Consider the following 24,487-nt stretch of genomic DNA (forward strand, 5'->3'; position numbering starts at 1 on the left):
CAGTCTGAACTTCCAAGTGTGGTAGCTGTGGTAGCCAGCCTCCAAGATGACTCCAAAACCTTCCACCTCCTGGTATTCATGTCCTTGTGGTTTGTATCTTATTCTCACTCTCTTTTCTATCATCTCCTTTTCTCACTAATAACTCTGGAGGGAGCCAGTGTGAGGATACTCTGATACTCCAGAGGCTCATGTGGTGAGGAAGGAAGTCACTGGGCAATAGCCGATAACCATGCAAGTGAGCTTGCAAATGCGTTATCCAATGCCAGTCAAGTCTTCAGATATTTGCAGATCATCAAAGACCTTGGGACAGCACAAGTCAGGCCAAGAATAAAGACAAAGCATTGGGAAGAAAACAGTGAGTAGAAGAATAAAGTGGAGGCTGAAATGCTATGTTGTGGTATTCTGGCTGGACATAGAGGTATGTTGGCTAAAAGTGTGTAATGGGGGGCATAGATAATTGAGGATGTTGAAAAATGTATTAAATAATGTTAACAAGACATTATTTAATTTAGGAGCCATTGGGCATTTATTTCCCCTCTTAAAATATTGGAGATTTATTTTTGCAAAACACAATAATTCAAATGCAGAAGAGGAAAATATTATGGAAAAATTTTAAGTGGGCTGACCACCTTGGAGCAATGTTTATGAGGTGAAATTTATCAATCATTAGTGAACACGGAAACCAATAGCAAATTTATATACCATAAACTGATAATATCCCACTCTTTAGAACCATCTAAACATGTGTATTAGAAAGACAGAAAAAAAATCCCTCTCTTCACTAAGACTCAATTTTTAATACCAGTTCATTTTGGTTTTAAATATATTTACTAAAACTTATTACATTAACAACATTAACTGGGTGCCTTATACATTTTTACACAGTTTCATTTATTTCCTATAAAGCATATAAATACTAAATTGAAAGTTCAAGGGCTTAGTACAGTACTTAATTTTTTCATGATGTTGTAATAGGAGCAAGAAAGAATTTTATGAATGAAAATTCACCTGGTTTAAGTATAAGCTCATAGCCTTCTTTAAGCTGTTGGAATGTTTTCCTAAGGAATTTTGCCTTAGGCAAGTCTCTGCTTTTAGAATAAATCAGATCAAGCTCAATTTTATCATTGTTTTGCTTTTGGCTCACTGTTTATTTTGCAAGTAAAACTCAAAATCAACAGTTGGGTCTAGAGTGAACATTAAGGAAATTGTGCCTATACTGCAGAGTCTGCATGAATTGCCTTTGGGGAATAATTAATTTGCTATTTTCCATATTTCTTCCAAAAAGCAGATAGAGAATGCTTTCTTCTTAAGTTAAAACAATTATTTAAAACAATGAACATTTTCTATATAAATTTCAGAAATTCAGAAAAATTGAGTTTATTCTTTTTAACAGTACAATATAATACCATTAAGTAGAATATAATGCTATTACATCTTTCTTTCTTCCTTCCTTTCTTTCTTTTTCTTTCTTCTCTCTCTCTCTCTCTCTCTCTCCACCCCCCTCTCTTCCCCTTCTCTCCCTTCCCCTCCCCTCCTTTCCTCTTTTAATACAGGGGCTTGCACATGCCAAGAAAATGCTCCACCACCACACCTCTGGCCCTACATTTTTCTTTCTTTCTGGGTGGTGCTATATAATTTTGGTTATTCAGTACCCACAGTTTTGTGTCCTGTGTCTACCTTCATTTGGATTCATTAATTCATTCAATCAACAAATACCATTGTGCAGTATAAGCATATGTTCCTTTAATTTTATATTCATAGTTTTTAATGTTTGTGTGAAATCCTATATAGCACAGTTGCCATAGTTTATGTAATCAATATTCTATTATTTAATATGATCTGAAATTTTTTTTCTTTAATGTTTTTTCTTTAATCCTTGGTTCCTTTTTGTTGTAGAAATAATACATACAAATTTTAAATCAAAACAATACAAAAGTGTTTTATAAAAAAAGTACTTCCTATCTCAGACCTCCAGGTTCCTAGTCTTCATTCCCTTTATCATCTGTTTCACATCTCCTTTAGAACAGTCTGTGTATGTACAGACTTCCTTTATTTTCCTATACAAATGAAAGTATGATATATACAATGTTTTCTGTGTTCTATACCTATGTTTTCATTTTTATCTTAACAATGTGGAGATAGTTTCTTATCTGTAGATACCTCCTGGCATTCTGCTGTATTTTTTTTGAATCATTTAATCTGCTCTCTACTGATATGCACCTAGTTTATTTGTTGATTTTTGCCATTTCTCTAGCCTATTGCACTGGCTAGTGTCCTACTTGAATGACATTAAATCATTACTGACATACATATGTGTATATACATACATATACACATGTCTATATACAGAGCATTATGATTGCTAGGTAGGTACTCTACCACTGGAGTTGTGCCTCCAGCCCACAATGTGTATTCTTTACTTTCATCTTAAACAACAAAGTCTTTTTATTATTTTACAGTAAATCCTTTATAAATATTATTTTATTGGCCCCATAATTTTCCATCTAGCAGATGTGTTATCAATTTTTCTTAATCATCACTGTATTGTTGAATATTGATATTATCTCCATTTTAAACTATTTTAAACACTGAGAAGTAGATTAAACAAATTTTAAAATACTTTTGCTCGATCTCCTTCCCACAATTTTTATGTAAGCAATAAGACTCAAATGTGAGCCTCAATCTACTAGTCTTAAAGATTTTTTGACAGCTTAAATAACTGGAGTTTCCGTTTTACTATTGTGGAAAATCCACTGTACACGTTAAGGATCCTCTGGAACTGATTTCTTACAGTTATATTTAGTTGGGGTTTTGGCTTCTGCTGATTTTTTTTTCTACAAGCTGTTTAATCTTTTTCTTCTTTTTTATTAAGATGTAGTCATTGTACAAATTAATGGGTTTCTCTGTGACATTTTCGTATACTCTCCTTTCCCTGTTTCACTGTCTGCTCTCTTCCCCCACACTTTAGTCCCTCATAGACCCTCTTCTACTTTCAGGTCACACTTTTTTTTTTTTTAGCTTCTGCATATGGGAAAAACATGTGATACTTCTCTTTCTGTGTTTGATTTATGCCATTCAACATGATGGCCTTCAGTTCCATCCATTTCCTTTCCTGCAAATGACAGGATTTCATCCTTGTTTGTGGCTGAATAATACTTCATTGTGTATAAGCCATTATTTTTTATCCACTCATTCATTGATGGCACTCAGGCTGAATAATGTCAGAATAAAGTTGAGTGTGCAGGTATCTCTATCTATTGTATGCTAACTTCATTTCCTTTGGGTATATACCAGGAGTAGTATATGGGTGGGTCATGTTGGTAGTTCTATTTTTAGTATTTTTCTGAACCTCCATATTGTTTCCCATAGTGACTGTACTAATTTACTTTCCCACCAGTAGTGTATAAGAATGTCTTCACCTCCATAGCCTAGCCAGAATTTCTTTTTTATTTTATTTTATTTTCTGACTAGGGTGAGATGAAATCTTATGTCATTTTAATTTGCATTTTCCTGATACTAAAGACATTGAGCATTTTTCATATATTCATTGAGCATTTGCACTTTTGAGAAGTGTCTGTTCAGGTTATTTGCCCATTTTTCCCCTTTAAGTTGTTATTGTTTTTTATTTATTTTTATTTTTTAGTTGTACTGGGTTAGGGTACATTATGGCATTTACAAAAGTTCTTATAAAATATCATAGTTGAATTCAAGCCCTCTGTCATTCTCCTTTATCTCCCCTCCCCCCATTCCTAGAATAGTTTCAACAGGTATCATTTTCATTTCCATACATGTGTACACAGTTTTTGCACTACTTTACCCTCTTACATCCTTACCCCACATCCTCCCTCCTTCCACTAGTACCAACCCCCAGATAGAACCTGTTTTGCCCTCCTGTTCTCCGATTTTGAAAAGAAAAAAATGACATTTTTGTTTGTTAAAGGTAACTACATAGGGCATTTCCTTGTGATATTTCCATGTATACATGTATTATAACCTGATAATTAGATCATTTGTTTTGTTTTTGTAAGTTTTTTTACTTTATATACACATATTCTGGATATTTGTTCTCTGTCAAATGAATGGCTGGTAAAGAGTTTCTGCCATTATGTAGGTTGTTTCTTCACTCTGTTGATTGTTTCCTTAGCTATACACAAGATTTTTAATTTGATATAATCCCATTTGGCAATGGTCTTTGATATATTTTGAGTCTCTTTTTGTACAGGGTGAGAGATAGGAGCCAATTTTCAATCTTCTACAATGAATGCCCATTTTTTCTAGCACCATTTGTAAAGCGATTGTTCTTTCTCCTGTGTATGCTTTTGGCACCTTTGTCAATAATTAGTTGTCTAGCACTATTCACAATAGTCAAGCTATGGAAACAGCCAAGATGCTCCACTACTGATGAATGGATTAGAAAATGTGGTATTTGTACACAATGGAATTTAACTCAGCCACAAAGAAGAATGAAATTTTGTCATTCGCAGGTAAGTGGATGGAACTGGAGAACATCACCGTAAGTGAAGTTAGTCAGGCTCAGAAGGCCCAAAATCACATATTCTTCCTCATTTGTGGATTATTGACCTAAAACAAATGCAGCAATATTATTGGACAAGGGCCACACTAAGAGGAGGCCATGCATGGGAAAGATAGGGCAAGGGAAGGATACAAAAAACTTGAATGTGGTTGATGTGCTCCCTGCATAGAAATGATAGAATAATCTTAAACTGGCTGAGGCCATGATGGGAAGGGGACTGGTAGAGACGAACGAGTTCGGGTTGAAATACATATATGCATGGAAACAGCACAAGGACTCTCCCAGTATAGCTATCTTTATCTCAAACTAGCAAAAACACCATGTTTTTCTTGTTGTCTTATATGTTTTGTCTTCTGCAAAGTTGGAGAAAAGGAGGGTGGAACAGGTTCTGCCTGGAGGCAGTGGGGGAGAGGGTGTTGGTGGGAGTGTTTGGGGGGAGGGGGAGATGGTGAGCAAAGGCATAGGAGGATGAATATGGTGCAAATAATGTATATACATGTATATAAATGCAAAACTGATATTTGTTGAAATTGTTCCAGGAATGAAAGAGAGTAGTGGAGGGGGTGAATTCAAGTATATTTGATACATTATAAGAACCTTTGTAAATACTCCAATGTACTCCCACACAGCACAACAATAATGAAAAAAAAACAATTAGTCATCTAAAGATAGGAGGTTTTATTTCTAGGTCCTCTATTCCATCTATTCCATTAGTCTGTGTGTATATTTTTATGCCAATATCATGTTGTTTTTGTTGCTATAGCTTTGTAGTCTGTTTTGAAATCAAGTATTGTGAATCTTCCATCCGCTGAATTTTGATCTCATTTAGCTCTGATCTCTTGTGGCAGCTCCCTTCTTTTACTTTTGCTGACCAACAGAAATTAGAAACCTTTTAAATTCTTCAGGGCATAATCCAACAAGGCAGTTATAAAGTAGCTATATGTAATCAACTTTTACTATTGATTTGGAGGGTAGTTACAAAGTTGTAGCACAGCAGTTAAGATGAATATTAGATATTCCTGTTGCTGAAAGATCTTTGGCTATTTGTACTACTGGCAATCTCCCACTTTGATCATGTTCCTTGAACATGATCTTTTATCTTCTCCTTTCATCTCTGTGTTTCCTCAGCCCTCTCTCATGGCTGACCCTAGAAACTAAAAGATCTTCCCTTGTTATAATGCAAAGCAATCCAGTGCTCTCTTTATGTACCCTTATCTCAAAGGAGCCATGTCATAAGAACCCCCTTTCCACAACTGAAATGACCCTTAACAGTTGCTAATTTGGTTTTGCTAATTGGAAGGCAATTCTCTCTCTCAAGAGGAATTTACCTACTGGAATTTAACTGACTCCACTACCCTGACGTCAACCCTCTCCAGGAGTGTTCCTCAGTTAAGAACACAGTTCATCTTTAAATGGAATGAGTCAGGCAATGCAGTACTAATACTTTTGGGGCACATTTGCCTCCTAGCTTTTGTAAGCCTTCTGATAATGTGGTAATTATGTGCCTTTTCTGTTGATGGAAGAATTAGATTGTTGGATCCTAACATGATGTATCTGTCAGCAGCATTGATTTATCATCACTGAATGCCAGGGTTTTCTCTGATTTGGAAAACAGGAGGATTAGTTGATCAATGTCTTTAATCTGTTCTCCCTCTTCTGTTTCTCAATCTCTCTCTCTCTCTCTCTCTCTCTCTCTCTCTCTCTCTCTCTCTCTCTCTCTTTATTTGGTTATTTTTTTGAGATAAAGTCTTGCTATATAGCCCCAGGCTGGCCTGTCTCCCAAGTGCTGAGATTATAAGCATGAACCCCTGCCAGTCTTACTTATCTTATTTCCTAAGAGAGGCATCATGGTATAGAAAGTACACATAGTCTAAACTATATATTCATTCTTTCCTTTGTGTACTAATATAGTCTATATTTTGTTTAGTGTTCTCCTTAATGGTGTGTAATGTGTTAGGATTTCTTCCCCACTTTGTCCTATAAACCTCCCTGCCAAGCAAACTTCTGACTCTACTGGCCACTGTAGCACAGTCTCTGGCTTATATTATTAATGTAAGCTAATTCAAAACTAAAAACTATGTATTTATAGCTCTCTTTCTCCTGCAGTACTGGGAATTGAACTTAGGGCCTCATGCTTGCAGTAGGTGTTCGACCACTTGAGCCATGCTACCACCCTACTCTCCCATTCTCTGTTCTCTTTATATACAGGGAAAGTAACTTAGGTTAGATATGGGGATTTTGGTTCCTGTATAATATATGCTTAACTACAAATACTAAATTGAGTACAGAACAATACATATTCTACGAATCTTAACAGTTCAATGTTCAGAATCTCAATGTGGATTTGCCTTCCCGGGCCTGCACAAAAAGTGCAGACAAAACTTTCCTTAAATATCTTAATGAGAACTTTGGGTTTGACTTTCCTTCCTTTATGGCTAATCAGTATCATATTTGTCATAATTGTCATCATTATAATAATCATTATTATCATCATCTACCACTACTGTTCTTGTGTGCCCTCTTCCTACTCATTCCCTCCTGCCTGGAGTCAAATACACAAGAAATGCAGCATGGAACTCTATGAAAGGTCAAGGACAGAATCGGCTGGTTAGGTGGTGAGAATATCAAGTCATAGAAGCATATAATATCGGCAGTGAATATGAAGAAAAGAGGATCATGTGTTAAAGAGGAGGTCTAGAAGCATCAAAAAAGGAACAACCTAATTGAGTAGAAGTGGCATTGTATTTTACAATATGCTCTATTCAGGCTAATGGTGATAGCATAATTGATGGGGTTAAAATGACTGTATACAAAGCACTCATTTCAGAAATCATTCATTTTGGTATTGATAAAATTTATGAATGATTAAATCTCTTCTTTATATTAGTTAGAGACATAGATATCTAAAATCCAAAGCATAATGCTCAAACTTCACTTCTACCTATAATTCCAATCTACTTGCACTTACTTATTTTCCAGCACAAATAGATCACACTGGCAGAGAAGTTCACATGGTAGAGTATCTGCCTAACAAATAGGAAAATCAATCATTCTCTTATTCTTCTGTCATGGGTGATGATACAAGTGGCAGCAAAGTGATCACCATTTGAGTCAACAATGAGAAATAGATAAAGACCTTGGCAACTCAAATGTACAATGATAGGTTCCTGAAAATGTGGTTACCCACATTCTCATCATGAAGATTCTGGGTTCAGAGTAGTTGCATCTAAAGTCTGGAACCACTACTTACATACAAGTCTTTGGAACTCAGGAAAGTTAATGTTACCAAGCCTTAGTTTCCTCATCTATAAGGCAGAGGTAATAATAGGACCTACCTCATAGAAATTTTGTAAAGAGTAGTGAGATAATGTACAAAAAGCACACAGCTCGCACATAGTAAGCTCTAGATAATATTACTGTGTCACAGAAAGGTGATTAAATAAAGTCTTTTCTTAGATGCTCAAGCATGTAGCTATTGAGAAGCAGCAAGTGAGAATAGCACATCTTAGTGTGATAACTCTGAGATAGGGTTCTGAAGTCAGATCACCCATCTTTTATTAGCTATATAATTGAGAAATTTACATAGCTCTTTGAGGCTCAGTTTCCTTCTCTATAAAATGGAATATTTAATTATATCTTCTTCAAAACAGTCCTGCAAGAATTAGATAAATAGGCTGTCCAAATACTTTGAATAGTAAGTACTTAATAAATGCTGAAAGGGAAAACAATACTATCAGAAATCATATCACTCATTTAATAATTCACCATTTTAGCATTCTAGCCTTTAGGGTTCATAAAAATTTCATGAAGGGAAAGGGACTATATCTCAGTGGTACAGCATTTGCCTAAAATTCATGAGCTCTCTGGGTTCAATCTCCAGCACCTCAAAAAACAACAACATAAACCAAATTTGTGACCTGATGGTAAGAAAGGTTTTCTTGAACAAAATTTCAGAAGTGCAAAAATGAGATTGATGGGGTTGTTAGAGGTCCTGAATAGACAACTAAATGCTCTGGCCCAGAAGTAACATATGTTATTCTTTATACAATTCATTGGCTAGAATGAGGCATATGGTCCATTTGACCATTAAGTGATCCTAAATTACAGTCCTATCATGTGCTATCATAGAGAACCTTTACAGGGGTATATACAAGAAAATCCACTTAAAATAAGAGATGAAAACAACAGATTAGATGTATGTATAGTGATATATTTGAATTTTAAAATCATAGTGTTAAATTTAAAAAAAGAATGAGATTAAATACTATTTCTATAAAGTACATATTTTATACAATACAGACTTCCATGGCACTACCCTCTGTGTCCAAAGGTCTTCCCTTAGAATGATACTTCCCTTTTCTTGAAGGCGAGCACATGTTTGCAACTGAGTATCAGCCTCTTTCTTGCTTATAGAATTTGGGAAATCCAACAGTTTTCCTTCACTCATCCTTTCCCTATCCTTGTTGATCCAACCTGGCAGTATTTATGGAATGGTTGGTAGTGTTGGGGGGTATAACATTCTCAAAAGTCTTGTAGGTCTCTTGTATACATCATAAAATTCATACCATTGGACAAGAGGGTCTCCTGAAGATCTTTGCTAGATCATCCCACCTCCATTCCTCATTTCTGCTGAAATGAGGTCATCCAAGAGTCACACATCTAATCTCTTCAGCAGAAGGTTGTCCAGCCACACTGTTGGACTTCCATTCAGAGCACACCTTGTTTACAGTGAATAGCCTAATTTTTCAAGACTTTTCCAGCTTGAATTTTCAAAATCATCAACTTCTGGTTCCTTTTTACTTACGAGTTCTACTTTCAACTTATTATTTTCTTCTCACGCTTTACTATAAACAGCAAGAGAAAAACCAGTCTGTATCATCAACATTTTGCTTGGAAATATCCCCAGCTAAATACCTAAAGTCATTGTAAACAAGTTCTGCTTTTCACACAACTGTAGAACACAATATAGCTAGACTTTCTTTGACTATGCAACAATGATCTCCTTTCCCCAAGTTCCCCAAATCACATATCTCACTTTTCTTCTGAGCCCAAAGCAGCAGCAGCTTTAACATTCATACTTACCAGCATCCTGTTTATAACAATATGCGCATTCTCTAAGCTTAAGATCATACAGGCTTTGTTTATCATGCTCCTCAATTCTTTCTTAGCCCTCACTGGTGGCATCTTCATCACTTTTTCTGTCATCATTCTGTTTAAGGCAATCTAGGCTTTTTCCATCACACACCTCACCATTCTTCCAATCTCTACCCATTATCCAGTTCCAAAGCCACTTCTGCATATTCATGTGTTTGTTACAGCAGCAGCCCACTTTCATTATCAGAATCTGTTTTTTGTGCCTCTTGTAACAAATTACAAGAAACTTGGTGACTTAAAACAAGAGAAATTTATTTTCTCCAGTTCTGAGGGCCAAAAAATCCAAAAACAATTTCACTGGGTAGAAATCAAGGTGTTCATGGACTGCATTTTTTGGCCACATCATTCTAATTTCTGCCTCCATGGTCATATTATCTGAATTTCCTTTAAGGAGTCATTATTTAGTTGATCATAAATATTTACATATATTCTCATATAATCTTTCACCAGTTAATGTAGGAAATTATATTACTAAATTTCCTAGTGTTGAATCATTTTTGCATTCAGGGAAAAAACTGCACAGTAAATTCTTTATCCTGTTGAATTCTTTACAAGTATTCCATTTTATGGCACTACTCTACTCTATTTAACCACACTTTATTGATAAACATTAAATTTACTTCCAATCTTTCTGTATTATTTCATTATCATAAAATTTCAAAGTATATGCACACAATTTTTGTGTACTTGTCAAATAATTTCATTGGAATATATTCCTAAGAGAGGAAATGCTGAGGCAAAATATACATATGCAAAATTTTTATTTGCCAAATTGCACACTAGAAATGTTGCTTCAATTTAAAATCTCATCTGTTATCTAAACACCTTTCCAATTCTCCCCTTACCTTACTCATTTCAGAGTACTAACAATTTGTTTTCATGAGAAAAAAAACCTATCATTTCATTGTTTTGCTTTGTAATGCTTTGATTATTATTTGAACAGTTGTTTTCATCTCTATCACTAGTCTATATTCTCCTGCAATTATCAATACTTTCTTTTTTATTTTTAAAAGCTTCTAGATAACTGGGCTCACACTTGTAATCCCAGCCACTGAGGAGGCAGAGATTGAGAGGACCACAGTTTGAGGCCAGCTCAAGCAAAAGTTAGTGCAAACCATCACAACCAATAGGTAGGTGTAGTGCCATGTGCCTGTCATTCTAGTTACATGGGAAGTGTGAATAGGAGGATCACAATCCAGGCTGGTGTGGACACAAACATGAGACCCTATTCAAAAAATACCTCAAGTAAAAAGGGATAGGGGCATAGCTCAAGTGGTAGAGAGCCTGCCTAGTAAGTACAAGGCCCTGAATTCAAACCCTAGTACTGCTAAATAAATAAGCTTCTGTATATTAAAATAGCATTTTATATTAATATAGTAACCTTTTCATATCGGTTTAAACTATATTTTAGCATTTTTGTCATTTTTTAACTCTTCCTTCCACTCAATTGTTACCTTTGATTATACAGAAGTTTAAAATTTTTAAGAAACAAAATTCCTCTTATTATGGTTTCTGAATATAATATTGTTTTAAGAAAAGCCTTCTTAACTACAGAAATATTGGCCATTACTGTAAAATGTGACCTTACCTGCAATCACAGAATGCTGAGGCTTAAGAGCATCAAATTTCATTTAGTTATTTTCCAGGTAAGTTCTGGGCTCTCTTGAGGGATCTTTTATTAGTATCATCCAAATATGCCTCTTGAATACCAGGGCTTGAGACCAGCATTTCAGATGGCCAGCATTAGAAATATCTTAAGGAGCTGCTCTGACCAATCCTCTCATAACATCAAGTGAGTGTTTACTTTAGCTATTGTTCATGTTTATTCTGGATTTATAAACCTTGAGCACTTTTTCACATTTGTTTTTTCTCTCAATAAAAGCTAAAATCACTGTGATCCAGATGCAAATGACTTTGGTGACAAGGGAACAGACAGACACCTGGAGGACCTCACACATGTCTAATCTCAAAGATTATTTTAGGTCCAGTGAGTCTAAGAGTCATGCATCTAACTCCTGATACCCAATGTCAGAATAGCACTTATGACAAACATCTTTTTAAAGAGAAATACGACATTTTATTATACAAACTTCTTTTCAAATCACATTTTATTTTTGGCAGTGCTGGAGTTTGAACTCAGGGAACTGGGATTTGAACTCTGGGCATCACCATTACTAGGCAAGCACACTTACCACTTGAGCCACTCCGCTATCTTGTATAATGCTTAATTTCAAGAATAAACAAAGGGAAAAAAATTTTGCCTGCTATTAAAATTTAGATGCGGAAAAGGTCAACTTGAATCCTGATTCACACATGAGTTCTAGACAATATGAAGGTACATTTTTTCCTCCTTACTCTTTAAGTAGTTTTCATTCAGGATCAGCAGAAGTCCAGGTAAAGTAAAATGTTAAGAGACATGCCTTCTTAATGTATTATCTTTCTCCCTCTGAATTCTTAATCCAGCCCATGTTTGGACTATTGGCATTCATATAATCATTTCTCAGAACTCTTTCTTTCTAGTCTTAATTAATAGTAAAATGAATGAGAAATATCAATTAAATTCTGCTCATGCTTGGCTCTCATGGCGACTCTTATGCTTCCCTTTTTACTTGTTAGAAGTGCAGATCCCTTTGAGGTCTCCACCCTCAACGGATGCAGCTATCTTCCTTGTTTACCTCACAGAGGTCATCACGAAATTTTCTTCTATAATTAATTTCCTTAAGTCACTGAATAACTTTATCTGCCTTCTGCCTTAAACTTCTCATTTTCTCTAATGTTATTTGCAATAAGTCAACCAGAATCGAGTACAACATGGCGCTTCCCCTCAGTGTGCTGACACAGCTTGTACTTATGTTCTAAACACTGAGAAGTTGTGGAAGCAGTCTCTGATTGTTTGCTTGCTTAAGACTTCATTAGGTTACTTCACTGCTTCTTTAATTTTATCTCACTAAGCATTCTGCTCTCTGGTAAGCCTTGTTACCGTTTGAGTACTGTTCACCAAATGCATCTTTCTCTTAATCTAAGTGGTTCAAGTCAAATATTTACCTTATCGCCTTGATTTTAAGATGCACTGCCCCCCAACAAATATGTTTTTACATTTCTGCAATGCGACTATGTCCTAGAGTTATAATGCACATTTGATGTAGTGTTTTCCTCCAAAAAATTGTTCCCACACTGTTCCTTACAATGAATGGCTTCTTAGAATCCTAGACTCTGATACAGTGAATCAAAGGTAGATTGAACTTTGTCATGTGTTTCAGACACTAATGAACTACTACACCTCCCTTTTGATTTTACCCTTTTGGTATCAAAGGCTATTTGGGAAAAAATTCATTTTACCTTTTATGGGTTTAGGCCTTAGCTTTTATAGTTTGATATTGTTAAGTCTCTTTCCGCTTTCCTGTTTTCTTCTATTGGATCATTATTATTATTACTATTAGAAAGTGACTAATCCCAGAGACCCTCTCTTCTTTTACATCCATCCATCACCTTTCCTCTTTCACACAGTTATAGCTTACAACTTAAATATGGCCTTATTGGAAGGTGGAAGAACCTTTGGGAGATGGGGCCTAGTAGAAAGAAGTTAGGTCATTAAGGATGTGCCTTTGAAAGGGATTTTGGGAGCCTAACCCCCTTCCCTCCATACCATCCATGACCTTGAAATAAGCAGCTTTGCTTTTTCCTATCCTGTAGTCCCACTATGATGTTCTGTTTTGCTACAGGACCCAAAGCACTGGGGCCAAGTGACCATGGGCTGAAATCATGAGCTAAAATAAATACTTTCTCTTTATAAGTTGATTATCTCAGGTATTTTGTCACAGTGGCAGAAAACTGTTGAACACACACACACACACACACACACACACACACACACACGTTATTTTTTTTTAAACTCCTGGCCATTTGATTTTATTCTTAACTTCTTTGTCCTTGAGTCTATGGCCAAGTCATGTATTGCACTGTCTGAGAAGCTTTGTGGAGGTCAAAGGCAGTCCAGAAAACCCACATGAAAAGGGAAAATCTTCCTTTAAAAGTTTCACCTATTTCCCAGATGGTTAGTGAACTTAAATGTGATGTGCTAAAATAATGGCTTAAGTTGTAACTAAATATAATGAATGAAATATGAAAAATCCATTGCAAGCATCTATAGCTAAAGTTAAATTGGATGACCAAATAACTGTGAAGACCCAACACAAGCTTCCGAAATTAATCTAAAGTGAATCTGGTGTGTGAGGCATTGCTACTCTGGACTTTCTAGACACCATGGCCACCTCTAGACTTGTCCCAGGAGAAGGCTCTGTTTATCATTGAGTCAAACATTTAAAACGAGCCCTGATAATACCACACTTGCTGAGACTTACACACACATGGCTCTGAAATATGAAAAAGCTTTCAGAGCAGCCCTGCCCAAGAGCATCTTCAGTGACCTCACCTCAGACTCAACTAGGTGGAGTCCATTTGGATGGAACCTTTATCCTGGAGGTTCCAGTCTCGAATCAAAAATACATTTTCTTTTCTTACAGAGAAGAGACTTCTAGTCTTTGTCAGTTCCTCTCAGGTAGAATAAGTGGACAAGGATAAGCAACAAACAGTGAAGTAGGACTAGTTTACATTTCCCAAAGAACTATTTAAAAAAGTAAGCTATGAGATCTCTCTTCTTCCCATCCCCCCACTGACATAGGAGTCTTAGCTCATCTCCTAAACTCACCACTTCCCCATCAAGCACTGGAGTATAATTCTCCTCTACTTAAATCTGGATTAGATTTGACAGTTGGTTTGTTCTAATGAGTTTCAGGATATTCTATCCCAAAACTTGGCATCTTGCCATCCTAATTATTCTAAGCTGAAAAAAATTGAGAAACCTACAGAGGCAGGAAGGTCTCTCTAACCTTCTCCAGTCTCCTCGCTCTCATGAAGTGGGCCATATAAACTAGAATTTCCCTCACACTTTCTTTCTTGAAGCAGATCATAAAACCTGGGGAGGTCACTCTTGGGCCATTTCCCTCCTTTCTCCCCTGAAGGCCCTCATATGACATGTGTCCAACTTATACCAGCAGAGAAGGAATATCACACAGAGAGGGTCTAAGAGCAATCTTAACTATCAGGTCTTGAAGAGTTCTCCCAGTTTATTACCATTAGATTAGACCCTTTTGTCCTCCATTCTTCTACATGACTGTCCATAAAAATACAGTTTTCCCAGGTCATGTAAAACTTACCTTAAATAAGGGCCATGCACCCATCTTTAATACGGAGGCAGGAGGATCACAAGTTCAAGGCCAGCCTGAACTACATAGTGAGATTCTGTCTAAAACAACAAACCTTATGTTAAGTAAATTTGCATGCTTTTCTCTTGTTACTCTGTTTTCTGTTATGGGGTGTAGGTCCTGAACTTTGCAAAGGACAAGGAAAGAAATCCCTTACTGTTTATAAGGAATAGAATGTATCAAAAGTGACACAAGGATGACTCTGAGTCTAGGTAATACATGGCTAGCTTTCAGAACCCTGAGATACAATGTAAGCAATCCAGATATTCTGAGGTTGCCATGCTGTTAGAAACCCAGCCCACATGAAGGCATTTGCTGGTGTTCCAGCCAGCAGCCTAGATATAGTCCCAGATGACACCCAACATTACTGTCAGACATGAGCAAAATTGCCACCAGATGATTCCAGCCACTAGCCTTTATATTTTCCTGAGGCATCAGATATAAAGGAGCACTAGCAGGCCAAACCTACTATGCCCTGTCAGAATTCCTGACCCAAAGAAATCAGAAAATTAAATAAAAACGATCATTTGATGTTACTAAATTTTGGGGTAGTTTGTTTTGTAGCAATACTAGCTAGAATACTTCCCTTTGAGGCAGGAATTGGCCTCCTAACTTCTTTAGTCAAGCTAACAAGGAGAAAGTAACTCTGCTAATCCGAGTCAAGGGCTCAGGAAGACTAGAATTTTCATTTATGTGTTGTGTCCCAGCTGGATGATGAGGAACATGTGGGACATATTAGAATTATCCCAGTCACTTTTGTTGAAGCCAGCTTAGATAAACCAACAACCAGTGAAAATCCATACATGAAGCAGAGCCACCCACACCAGCCAGAAAAGCAATACTTGTGTGTGGTCAGATGCTACTGAGATGTGTAAATGTGTGTTAAGCAGCATTACTGGGCAGGAGACAAGCAGCACACCAATTTTCAAAAGTTGCTTTTGTAGTGCCCTTTAGCTATCACCTCATATCTCTGTTTTTACTCAAATTAGTTACCTACTGACTCCTCACTTCCTCACCTCCTGATCTCCCATCTGCCCTGATTGTTTGACTGTGTTCTCACCACTGCTCTTTTTCATGCCAGCAATGACTCTCATGATGCCAAATTGGATGTCCATGCTGCTTGGTCATCTCACTGGACTCTGGCAGCACTCAACATATCTGTTCACTCTCCATTTCCAAACATGTTTCCTTATAGTTTCTGAGATAACTTCAGGTGTTACTCCTACTTCTTCCCTCTTATTTCCTTTGTTGGTTTGTTATCATTTATTCATTGAAAAAATATTTATTGAGCACCTACTAGGTGTCAAGCATTTTTCTGGCAATTATTATCACAGTGGTGAAATTAAACAAAATTCTTGCCCTTGTGGGGACTTACATTCTAGTGAGTAGAAACAAAAATAATTACATAAACAAGTACTTGGGCAACCCTCTTTTGGGATCCCTCCCAGCTCCAGGGGCTCTACTCTTTGCTATTTTTCTAGCTCAAGAAATTCTCCTGCTGTACTAGCAAAAAAAAAAAAAAAAAAAAAAAAAGTTCTATAGCTTAAGTCTGGAATGTCCCCCAAGGCCTATGTGTAAAAATAATTGGAATGGTGCCAATAGTGCCAATTGCTTGTGGCACTGATGGGAGGTTGTGAAACCTTTAACAGGGTGAGTCTAATGGAAGGAAGTTAGCACTGTAGCCATGCTCTTGAAGGAGCTATTTAGACCCTCATCACTCTTTTTTTTCCCTTGCTTCCTGGCTGTCATGAGGTAGACAGGCCTCCTTTACCACTATGATGCTGTTCTGTGCTACTACAGGCCCAAAGCAACGGGTCAAATAGTTATGGTCTGAAACTACTAGTCAAAATAGACCTTTCCTCCTTATAATCTGATTACCTCAGGTGTTTTGTCACAGTGACAGAAAGCTGGCTAACCCAACAAGTAGATGTATGTTACATGGTGATAAGTTCTATAGAGAAGAATATGGCAGAGAAAGGGGTATAATGGAAGGGTAACTATGTTAAATAAGGTGGATGGTGAAATAACTCACCAAGGGGATAATATTGACATAGATACCAGAAGAACACATGGGGGTGAGTGGTATTGCTCTGGGAATGAAGGATCTCTGACAGAAGGAACAGCAACTGAAAAAGCCCTCTTTTTATTCTTTTATGGTACTCATTTTCAAATAAATTGCTTATCTGTTTTTTTGTTTGTTTGTTTGTTTTTGGTGGGACTAGGGTTTGAACTCAGGGTTTCATGCTTACAAAGCAGGTCTTCTATGCTTGAGCCACATCTCCAGCCCTTGCTTAGCTTTTTTATTGTAAAGTTTAATTTAAAAATGATAACAATGAAGCAATTCCTCACAAGCATCTCAATTTGGCATAGTTTAGGGTGTGAGGGAACATATGCCTTTCCCATCTCATCTTGGGTCAATTGCCAAGTCTTCTGGAGCAGGGTCTCTGACATCTACTTAATGATTGTCTGCTGATTCTTCAGGGCACTCTCCCAGTCCCTGCTCTCTCTCTTCACTCATATCTTGAGGGAGTGCATCATTTCCATGGCTTTAAACATCATCTGTATGTCAACAGTGCTCATACGCTGACATGTGTAATCAAGACCTAACATCTGAGCTTCTGATTCACATGTCCAATCACACCCTGATACCTCCAGCTGAGCATCTCAAACTTAGAGAGCCCAAAGAGGTTTATTATTATTATTATTATTATTATTATTATTATGCCAGCACCCTCAAAACTCAACCTTCCCTCCTCCCCTAGTATATTCACCTTTGGAAATGGCCAACCACTCAGATGTGCAAGCCAGAAATCTAATGTCTAATTCCTCATTCTTATCTACATTTCAAGTTCAACTTACTAATATTTTATACTTTATTCCCAAAACATCTCTCAAATTCACTCACCTCTTTCTACCTCCATTTCTTCCATCCTATGGCAAAGTACCATCACTGAGTAGCATATTCATATCTAAACCAGTAGTAGCTACACAATATAAAAGTGAGACCAGACATGGTAGTGCAGGCCTATAATACTAACTACTTGGAAGGCTTATATAGGATGCTCTTGGTTCAAAGCCAGCCCAGGAAAAATGTTAGCAAGATCATATCTCAAAACCAAGCTGGGTATGGTGGTACACACTTTAATTCCAGATACATGGGAGGCAAAGTTAGGAGGATCATGGTCAGAGGCCAGCTCAGGCAAAGTTAGCATAAGATCCTATCTGCAAAACAAACTGGGGTCATGGCTCAAGTGGCAGAGTATTTGCCTATAGGTTTAACCCCCAGTACAGAAAAAAAAATGATGGTAAAAGTGGAGCTAGACTATATCTTCACACAAAATTATTTAACCGAGTTTAATTTAACATAAAGCAAATATTCCAAAAGGCTGGATATACATATAGGAATATGGTGGCATGTTCAATATGGTATTTGGTATTTAGTTTATAAATCTGTGTTTTATCTATGATATTGAATAAGATCACTACAAATGGTGAAGTTCAAAAATCTTAATAAGCAAATTTTATGTTGAGAAAATAGAAAATATTCAGAAGAGTAGAAATATTTCAGTGCTTTTTGCCAAAGTCACTTTGATCTCTATAATTTTATGTGTTCTAAGATAAGGTTGACAACTCTGGACAATTCTTACTCTTGACTAGTTTATTAAATTATTAGATTCCTAGTTTTTACTGTATGAATAAAGACTTTTATGAACATGAGTAACTATTATTTTAATAATAACTCACTGTGCTAAAAATTGACATTTAAATCTATAAATAAGATCACAGCTGCTGACCTCTTTCAGTAAAAGAACAAAAGGAGTTAGCAACTCATTCTCAGAGTCCACCTAAATCAATTAGGATGTTAAATCCATGCATAAAATAATGTTTAATAAAAATGCTTTAAAGGGAAAATTGTCTCGTTTTTAAATTAAATGAATACAAAAGATGACACAAGGTTCCCGGATTACTGCTACGAGGCTCTAAGACACCAGACACGGGCACTGCTAATAGTTCAACCGTAATTGGAATATTAATAGGATGTGTCATTCTGATTATATAGAATATGCATCAGAGTATTTTACCTAACTCTTCTGGATTGATTGGAGAGTAGCAGAGAATAATCTGATTGTCGCTTTTCTCAGTTTAAGAGCCCCATTTCAGTATTCTTACTTGCAGACTCTATTTGAGGACATATTCAAAATAAAAATCAATGCATTTATAACCTAATTAGCTGATCTACATTGATTCATGTTCCAGATATTCATTTCGCATGATATTATTGTTTTCACTAACCACCTGTGAATACATCCTGGTTGGCTGCTGGGTTAACACTAGTCTTTCTCCCGGAGGGAACTGAGCTAGCAGTTGCTGTAAGTCATCACAGAAGGACTGTGTTTTCCAAGTTTTTCCTGGTCCATACATGTTAATAAGATTTCAATTTTCCATATCACTTCATCTCAACCCATTCCTGGGCTCTGTACATGGCATTAGATTATAAGTGGTTCTTTAATGAATGGGTTTACTGTAAATCACCCTTGGCATTTGCACATTGGCCCCAGGGAGTAAAAGAGGGCCAGGAGTTCACTGGAACAGCTTCCTAAGAGCAGAAGACCGGGTGTGAGCCCAGTCACCTGTTCTTGTCATGCCCTGTATGAAAAGAAGCAGGTGACCTTTCAATGTTAGTTGCCACAGATTTATCCACAAGCTGTCATATAAAAAAAAGAGAGAAATCAGACCATATGTTATTTCAGCATTCTCTTGACTTTCAAAAAAATGTTAGAATCCATGATATCTTCTCAGGAATGGTCTTTTTCTAAGTTCTGCAAATGAGTTTGAGAACTTTGCTTTCAAATCATGCAAATATTCCTTTCCCTGCGGGGAAATGGCAAGTCTCTACTCTCTGGTACTTATACAAACAGAAGCCTAAGAGATGTTAGTGGCTTTCAGATTTGAACTCTGGCTCTCTGGGCTTGCTTAGCATGCCATTGATTTACTCATTCTGTAGAGGTGGAGAGAGAGGACCAGGGGAGATAGGTTTAATTAAGCTTAAATATCTCTGCAATTTCAGAATTGTAGGCCTGGAACAGTTCCTGTACTAACATGATTAGCAAATATTGACTTTTGAATACAATAATAATGTGTCATCTGAAACCCTTGATAAGTAACTTAAGTACTTCCTTAGCTTGCATCTTATTAAATTAGATGAGGTAAGGTGGAGGTGCATTACATAAAGACATTGAAATGAAAATTCAGGCCTAAGAGTTTTAACATTGATTTTAAGAGAAGTAAAAGTCACAAAGAAAACATATATGCTTCAGTTTCACAGCCTACTCATATCAGCTATTTTCTCTAGATGGATTTTTAAAAACTGTGTAATAATTTTCATGGTGCAACTGTAGTAAACATTCACAATTTGTGACTTTATGACAGCTGCAATCAATCATCAGATTATGTATGATGACCATATAATTTTAGTTTTATGGAAGGTTAACTTACACAGATTATGAGCTTTTGATGTGAAAATGTGGAAGAAGAAGCCATGTCATACTAGAGTGCCTCTGAATATGGTAAGAATAATCTACCCAAGTTCTTTCATAAGGTTTAACTTAAAAATGTGTACACAAGTCAGCTCCAAAAAGAGTTAAAAGATGTGATACTAGTCAGCCACACGCTGACAAATCTTACTTTATTGATTAGTTTTCAAGGGCTATATGGCATGTGTACTCTACTTACAATAGAATTGAAATGAGAGGAGAAGAGCCTCCAAATGTCATCAAAGCAAATGGTCTGTGAATGTTGCTTCAAAGCTTGTCATTAGTTGCCAGGGTATTTGGCTGCAAAGCTTGTAAAGAGGTTTCTCTTGGGGGGGAAGGTATGACAAAATGCATTTCTTGGCAAGAAGACTTCTGCTCAAATAGCAGGACACATTAATTCTTGCTTGATACATAAAATTAATTACATGATTACCATCCTTTATGAAATTTTGCCAGCTTTTTATTCTTTTCTTAAAAAAAAAAAAAAACCTTCAAGAATAGACCCCAGGCTTTTTTGGTTCTCTAATGAAATTGCAAATTGACTTGTGTTCAAATGGTGCTTGAGTAAAATGAACAATTAAAAATGTATTACTAACAATGAGAGGTATCACCTGAACTCTTAAAGGATTAATTAGTTCCAGTAACAATCTTTCTCATATAACAGACCAGGAGGAACAGGACCTTTTTGGGTGAACAAGAAGGTATCAAAGAATAGGTTTTGAACCCATGCATGGGCATGAATATGTGTATATATCCATACACACACACATAGGACAAGAATACAGACATGTATGCAAGCATCTTTACAGATTTAAACCATAAAACTGGTTGCAGCATCTTGGAGGTATTTATTCCACCTCAGCTAGGATGAGTCGACTGTTGCTGATTAGTGATCCATTAGTTATCTTGAAGGCAGCCAACAGATTTTACTGATCGTAATTTATCATTAAAGCAGAGAAAAGCTTTAGGTATTTAAATAATGTATGCAGATAAATTCACACTTATTTTTTTAATTACCCACCTGTACCAACCTTGTACGAATCTTTGTCCCCTATGAAGAATTTACTCTCTAAGGAAATTTCCCAAGTTAACCAAAAAAGAAAAAGCTCTTCCCCCTTGCATTGATCAGTTCTGCATTTCAGCCTTCACAAAGTATCCGATATGTTTCAGGTTACATTTTCAGTGCTTTAAAACCCTGAAATTATCTCCATATTTGCCATTGCAGACTGAAGGCTTATCTTGCAAAATATGATACTCCTGTCATTTCCTTAGCAATGATTTTAGATACAGTAAGGACAAATTGGAGTCCCCTGAGCTCACCAGAAAACTGCAAAGTGGACATAGCTTTCTTCTTCAAGACCTGTTTCAAGAGATGATATTCTAGAAAATGTCAGTTTTCTTCTGCTGTCCTAGAATTAGATCTTCTCACTTGCCAGCATTGGGCCAAGTCAGCCTAAAAGGGCATTTAGCATCCAGGCATTTGGTAAATACTGCTTCATTGTGCTTCATCCTCCCTACAGGGCATTCTGAAGAGATGAATATAAGTGTGAACAGGAAGAACAAGTTTCCAGTCCTGTCAAATTAATTAGACTAGTGTAGAATGAAGTGAGGTTTGCCGTTAGGTAAGTTGAAAACATGTAAGGAAGCTCATCTAAGCAATCTGGAGGGATTTTGAGAGCAGAAAGTTCCCTTGCATTTGTGAGTGTTTATGAGAAATCATCTCTGAATGGAGAATATATTATTTGTGTTTCTACAACACAAAAAAGAGAACCACAACTAAAATAACACCTATTTGATTTTTAAAAAGATACAAAGAAATAAATATGACATTTCTGGCCATTTACTTACAGGAGCAAAGCCTTATTCTGTACTGAGATCTGCATCAGGTGAGCTTATTACGAGATTGACAAGAACAGAGGGAGCAATGTGATCTGGTGGTCATTTCATCAGGTTGCATTCCATTTCGGTGTGTTAGGCCCAGACATCACCATCACCGATGCAAAGACAGGAGAAAAAGTTACATGTGAAACAATGCACTATTCTGAATGCAGGGCTTGGTGAGTCATTTAAGCTTATTTTAAACGAGCTTTTGAGATACATTGCCATACATCTCTCTCTATACTGGAATATTGATTTAGATAATTGAAGTAATCAATTTGTGTATCTATAGAGCATTGATTGCTTTGTACCACCCCCACAAAGCAAGCTGGCCAAGATCTCATGACGCAAATGGATGTTCCAAAGCGACTGCCTGCCACCACGCTGCTCCTCCTAGTCAAAACGGGTAAGGGTACAGCTGAGGTGGATGTTCATTGAATTAATTTAAACCTTGCTAAGCCAAAATATTTCTGGAATCATATTATGGTCAGGGATTTTTTGTTTATTTATTTTTATTTGTTTACAAAGGTTATGAGGTCCTAAAACTGTGTTTTCATATCTAGTTTTTTCCTTTCCTTTTATTTTACCTCTCCAGGTACCTCACCAACTTCAACTCCACTTTTCCTGACTTTGTTTTACTAGTCTTCTTTCCCTTCTACTTGCATTTATCAAAATTGATGAACATATTCCAGGTCTCTTCTGTCAGAGAATAAAATCTATAATCTATAATTATAAGAGAATTTATAATTGTCAGTGGTCTTCTCCACTGCCTCACATCCTAGCATGAAGCATCTTGAGTAGAAGTATGAAATAAATTCCAAGGAGGGACCTCTTCCCTTATCACCATTTTTCCAAGTGTTACTTGCATTTTGTTTTTTCTGTAACAGGATACAGGGATGCGGAACTGTCCTGCATTGGAGTGAGAATGCTGGGTTTAAATTCTCATGAATGGATAAGAATGTCTCCAACAAAATCATAACTAAAAATCATCAGAATATTTTTTCTGGCAGGTAACACCAAGATGGACTGTCAGAAGATGTTTCAACTACCCACTTTCCTTTTTCAGGGAGACTCAGTTGACCTTCAGCCATAGAAGCAGGACATGCCATATCCCAAATGAAAGAAATTCATGCCTGTGATGAGTAAAATTCCAATTAAAATTCATCACCAGCAACAGGCCTTATATCTTCCTTGGACAATGTGAATCATTTTTGATGCTGGGAAATGCACTTCATAAACCTCCATTGTCGTAGAATGTCTACTTCCACGAGAACTTGTTTTATATTAGTAAATAAAACATCATCTGACATTTTTGTCACTTCTTATGTCTGGGTGCTGCTGAAAATAATGGGAATGTTCACAGGTTATGGGACACTGTTTATCAAGGAATGTAGGTGATGCCACAAAGTATAAGTAACGCTTTACAGCCAGACGATTGATTCCTACTGCATATTTTAAAGCTTTCATTGCTTATCGAAACCTTTTAGGTAATGCACTCCTCTCAGATATCATTTTATGTTTGAAAACCTTTATAATTCATAGTGAAAAGTTGCTACGTTACCTCAAGTGAATCCACAGCTTCAATTATTCTCTGTGCAAATGGTTGGACTCCATTTTGACCAATGTTTATGGTGTTTGGCAATTTTTCAGTAACTGCTTTGCTCTGGTACGATTAACTTCTTGCATATTAGTCTGCTTTGCATATGTGGGGCTGAAATAATCTTAGTATACAGAAAGGAAATGAGAGTCCTTGTGTATTTCAGTTTGGGAAACATTTGAAACATAACATCATAATGTTAAGAGTGCCAAAAATAATACCAGCTAGCCTCAATAAAGACAACCATAAGAGACAAGGATATGCTGATGAGATGCAGCCTAGGACAGCCAGCATTTGCCTTGTTCCATGCCCAATTTTCTCTGCACTAAGACATCCAGACAAGGGGAAGAAGAAGCCCAGAATTTACCAAACCAGCTTCAATCACTGGGAATATAATGGCACCTTTTAATTGATTTATTTTCCAAATGCTATTGTGGGCCTCTTTCTTTAACAAAATTATATAAAACACATCCTTGTTAAGAGGCTACTGTCCTGTGTGCAGAAATACAAGGGACATACATATCTG

General features: G+C 36.6%; 1 long non-coding RNA gene across 1 annotated transcript; it reads left to right on the plus strand.

Moving 5' to 3' along the window:
• The first annotated feature begins 287 nt into the window (after positions 1 to 287).
• On the plus strand, positions 288 to 23,627 carry LOC109676155 (uncharacterized). The gene is made up of 4 exons (XR_012439725.1): positions 288 to 418; positions 22,337 to 22,543; positions 22,657 to 22,770; positions 23,431 to 23,627. It is a non-coding gene; the product is annotated as an uncharacterized lncRNA (long non-coding RNA).
• The last annotated feature ends 860 nt before the right edge of the window (positions 23,628 to 24,487 follow it).

The sequence above is a fragment of the Castor canadensis genome, chromosome 12 (genome assembly GCF_047511655.1).
Source record: "Castor canadensis chromosome 12, mCasCan1.hap1v2, whole genome shotgun sequence".
NCBI classification, from domain to species: Eukaryota; Metazoa; Chordata; class Mammalia; order Rodentia; family Castoridae; genus Castor; species Castor canadensis.